Source organism: Pipistrellus kuhlii, unplaced genomic scaffold (assembly GCF_014108245.1).
Source record: "Pipistrellus kuhlii isolate mPipKuh1 unplaced genomic scaffold, mPipKuh1.p scaffold_m20_p_12, whole genome shotgun sequence".
In the NCBI taxonomy this organism is placed as follows: Eukaryota; Metazoa; Chordata; class Mammalia; order Chiroptera; family Vespertilionidae; genus Pipistrellus; species Pipistrellus kuhlii.
In genome coordinates, this window is record NW_023425427.1 from 20,500,763 (window position 1) to 20,506,029 (window position 5,267).

The window sequence follows — 5,267 nt, forward strand, 5'->3', positions numbered from 1 at the left end:
AGATTCCTCTGTATTATCTTCTCTGATTTTAATTCTCTCCACCCATCTCAGAAGCCTATTCTGAATGCAGCATTTGTTATTCCTCGCATTTTCTTTATACTTTAATTATGTATGTATGTTTGTATCTCTGAGCGATAGAGATTTCCTCCACTAGCAGAAAGTAGAGCGTTCCTATGAAACTTTTTATAAACCAAAATGGTATTAAACAAAGAAGCAGTTACCATTAATTTATATGGAAAAATGTTGAGCATTCCAAGATCCTAAAAATAAGCTACTAAATCATACCAAATAACGTATAAATCTAAAATAACACTAAAATATAGTAAAAGAAGGAATGATATAAACTCACAGCCTGTATAAAGTAGACATAATGTTTGTAAAATGTTGTGATGGGAAATGAAAAAGAATTAGTGTGGTTCATTTATTCCACAGATACTTGTGAGCACCTACTAGCAAGTGCTGATGATCAAGACAGTTCTTCTCTTATGGAACTAAACCACACATGCATTTATAAAGTGTCTTTGTTGTCCAGGGACTTTATTGCCTATTATTCTCATTTCTTTATTGCAATAGCCATTTGAAGTAAATATTGCCAAATCCATCTTACAAACGGGGGAACTGAGGCACAGAAAGAGCACATAACTGAGAATGGAAATGGATTAGAATTTGCAGGCGTGGCTGCAAATGCCCCATCCATGCCCCTGTTTGGTTGCCTGAATGCCACTGCACAGGTAGAGAAAACCAGTCTATGTGCTGGAGTTAACATGGGATCTAGTGTGAGTGGAAAATGCAAAGCTGTATGTTTGCCTGCCTTTCAGGTTGAGAAGCCCAAAAATCCCCAAGGAGGGAACTGTTCTCTAAAACTCTTATATCTGGAAATATTTTTTAAATATATTTTATTGATTTTGTACAGATAGGAAGGGAGAGAGATAGAGAGTTAGAAACATCGGTAAGAGAGAGTCATCGATCAGCTGCCTCTTGCACAACCCCTACTGGGGATATGCCCGCAACCAAGGTACATGCCCTTGTCCGGAATCGAACCCGGGACCCTTCAGTCCCCAAGCCGACGCTCTATCCATTGAGCCAAACCGGTTTCGGCTCTGGAAATATTTTTAAACTCTTGGGAAGAGTTCTTGTCTCCTCTCTGCTTTCTTTCAGGAGAACTCCTGTGTGAGTATGAAAGTCTGGGTTATGGTCTCTGAGAAATAATACTCACTGCTACTCCACAGAGATATGAAACTGCAGGTGCTGAAAATATCGAGTTCTAAAGAGTTAGAGTCTTGAGATTTTTGTGTATTTTTCCCCCTACATCATCTTCAAAGTATTTTCTCTGTGTCAACTACATAGTCTAACCCTAAAAGAAAGATCTTGATATTTGAAATATACAATGCACCTCTTTCTCTCAGCAAGGTATACAATGAATTTCTTATATTCTGGAGAAAATTGTGGAGAGAAAGTGCCCCCAGGTCCCCTGAGCTTCCAGGCAAACAATAAGCATGTTTATCTTTTCATTTTCAGAAGCAATCATTGTACACCCCTGCCTGCAGGAGAATGAGTAACTGTGATTTCTTTCAATTGTTTTCCCAAAGAGAGAGTAAATGAAGTCATCAAGCCATCTGGTCGACCTTCAGCAGTCATTTACTATATTCATTTAGCAGATCTATGAGTAAACTGGAATAACAAGTAAAGAACTAGTACAGGAATAAGAATCATGGGACAAGTTTGTGTTAAAAGGTTAAAATTTATAAAAGAAGGAAATGGGAAAAGGGAATATAGCTTTCTTATACCTCACACTCTCTTTCATTTGCCTGGGATTTGCCATCTGTTCTGCAGTCCTGGCTCTTAGTTTTGACTACTCCTGATGACAGGTAGTTTATATACCTCCTCACCCTGGGGGAAGTGGGAAAGAAGGAATCAAATTATTGGGAATCTCTCTCTCTCTCTCTCTCTCTCTCTCTCTCTCTCTCTCTCTCTCTCTCTCTGTCTCTCTCTCTTTCTCTCTCTCAGAAAAAAACACACAAAAACACCCCCCCACACACACACACACACACAAACACAAAACAAGCTTCTGCCTCTCAGAGGCTGGGAGCTGCCCTAAGTCAAAGAATTTTTCACAAATAACTGAAATTGAAAACACAGGGCTGCCAGACTTCTAATAGTAAATACTTGTTCCTCACTCCTCTCAACTCCTTATTATGGAGACCTAACCAGTTCATTAAAAATGAAAATAATGCTTGACCAGTGTTGCTCAATGGCTGAGAATTGACTTATGAACCAGGAAGTCACAGTTCAATTCCTGGTCGGGGCACATGCCTGGGTTGTGGACTTGATCCATAGTAGGGGCATGTAGGAGGCAGCCAATGGATAATTCCCTCATCATTGACATTTCTATCTCTTTCTTCCTTTTCCTTCCTTTCTCTGAAATCAATAAAAACATATTTTAAAAATATCAAATTAGAGCAGGACACACAAAACCAACACACCAGCTCATGGGACTTAAGGCAAATTTTTGCAGCAGAAGTGAGCCACAGTAAAATCACCCCTTCCCAATGTCTCTCCATTTCCTCTCATAGTATCCATGTCTTCTAAGGACACCTTATTTGCAGGCTATTAGATAAGAGAAGATCTGTGATTAGCTGGATGTGAATATGCCTATAGGAGGGACATCTCAGAGTTATAGTCCATGTACCATCATCTGGCTACACAGGTTTAGGGAACAAATCCTAGACCCTGCCCTTCATCTACCCTCAATGTTTCCCAAACTTTTGACATATGTGTACCCCTTCTATAATTTTTGTAATGCTGAGTACCCCTCATACTCATGAGAACGTAGAATTAGGTGCAGCTAAGCACAGTGCAGTGCATATCCCCACCAAACTCTTCCCGTACCCCTGGGGGTATGCATACCACACTTTGGGAAACAGTGCATCCATTTTAACTCTTTGAGTCATCCTTGAGGATGCTTATAAAACAGATTTTTTCAGAATCTTAATCTAGCCATTAATTTAGCTTTTAGGCTTCCTTTCCTGGGGAAAGTGGCCTTTAGCAAGTGGAATTTGGGTGATGTACTTAATTATTTGAATGCATAAAGTTTTATAACTACCCAGAATTCTTTCTTAGAGTGTGGAGAGGGTAATGGGAAGACATTAAGCTGCTAGCTGAGATTTTAAAGTTGAATAGAGATTTTAAGGCATAAAGCTTTTCTGGGCCACTCAAAACACAGAAGAGACTACCTAATTTACCTAGGATAGGAGGCTGACCCTGGGTTATACAATTTTTTCGGGATAATAGTCTGTTATTCCAGATGCCCAGAATGTTTTCCCAGATGTTCCAGTATGTCAAGTAGGAGATGTGCCTGTTTCTCATACTATCTTTTACTTTTGAATTTATTAATGACTGGGATACATTGCCCAAGTGTCCCTTTAATGAAAGAATTTTTGCCCCACCTGCTAGGAATACTTTTAGCAGAAAGCCTTCATCTAGTAGTATTTTCAGGTGTAGGGGTGTCGAACTCAATCAGAGAAGGGGCCAAAATCTAAAATCCAGCCTAAATCGCGGGCCGAATGATTTACTGAACAGTCATAAACTGTCATTGTGATGGAAACGCAGCAGAGTGCAGTGATGACAGCGCGGTGCGGGCCACATTGCAAGGCCTGGCGGGACGGATTTGGCCCGCGGGCCTTGTGTTTGACACATGTGCGAGAGAGCCTTGTGGCCAAACTCATGCCCCTTCCTTTGGTGTCCCACTTCCATGTCTGGTTAATATAGAAGCCTGGCCCTCTTAGGCCAACTCTCATAGATTATCTAGCTTCAGAAACCCTAGAGGTTTGGCCAAGGGTTTTGGCTGTTGTTGGGCATGCAGGTAGCTCAACTTTTATCTCTGGCCAATATATCTTCTTCAGTCTCCTGTTCCTAAATATTGACCCAAAGAACATCCTATATAATAAAAGCCTAATATGAAAATTGACCATCACTATAATACACAAGATGGTTGCCCCCATGTGGTCAAAGATGGCCAACCCCATGTGAACACAGAAGACTGCCACAAGATGGTCAACAGGGGAGGCAGTTGGAGGGGACCAGGCAAGTAGGAGAGAGCAGTTGGAGGGGGCAAGTCTGCAGGGGAGGGCAGTTAGGGGTGACCAGGCCTGCAGGGGAGGGCAGTTGGGGGTGACCAGGCCTGCAGAAGAGAGAAGTTGGGGGTAACCAGGCCTGCAGGGGAGGGCAGTTGGGAGGAACCAGACATGCAGGGGAGGGCAGTTAGGGACAACCAGGCCTGCAGGGGAGAACAGTTATAGATGACCAGGCTGGCAGGGGAGGACAATTAAGGGTGATTGGGCTGGCAGGGGAGCAATTAGGCATTGATCAGGCTGGCAGGCAGAAACAATTAGGGGCAATCAGGCAGGCAAGTGGTTGAGAGCCAGAGTCCAGATTAGAGAGGGTACAGGTTGGGCTGAGGGACACCCTCCCCCATGCACAAATTTCATGCACCGGGCCTCTAGTATTCTAATAAGTACCTTTCATACTAATCTCTATAATAGTAGATACAAGGAAGGTCTGGGAAAGTGGGTGCTAAGACAGTAGCTAACTACTCTCCTCAAGAGAACAAAAGGCCTGTCACTAGTGGTAGGAGAAGTTCACATAATCCCTTGCACAGATAGCCATAAAATTGTTAAAAACTTCACTATGATGAATTACTAGTGAAGACTTTGAGAAATTTTGGGGAAATATTAACTATAAAACTTAGTGGCTATTGCTAAATTAAAGCTCTGTGGAAGGATTAGAAAAAGCTGCATTGCTGGTGGGAATGCAGACTGGTGCAGATACTATGGAAAACAGTATGGAAGGCCCTCAAAAAATTAAAAATGGAACTACCATTTAAACCCAGTGATCACACTTCAGGGAATATATCATAAGAATCCCATAACACCAATCAGAAAGAATGTACACACACCAATGTTCATAGCAACATTATTTACAATAGCTAAGATATAGAAAGAGCCCAAGTGCCCATCGGTAGATAGTGGATAAAAAAAGCTGTAAATATACTACAGCGGGACAGTATTATGCTAAGTGAAATACACCAGACAGAGAAAAACAAGTACCACAAGATCTCACTCATATGTGGAATCTAATGAACAGTGTTTTTCAGTGGTTAGAGCATCAGCCTGTGCGCTGGAGGGTCTCAGGTTCAATGCCTAGTAAAGGCCATGTACCTGGTTTGCAGGTTCAATCCCCAGCCTCAGTCAGGTACATGCAGGAGGCAA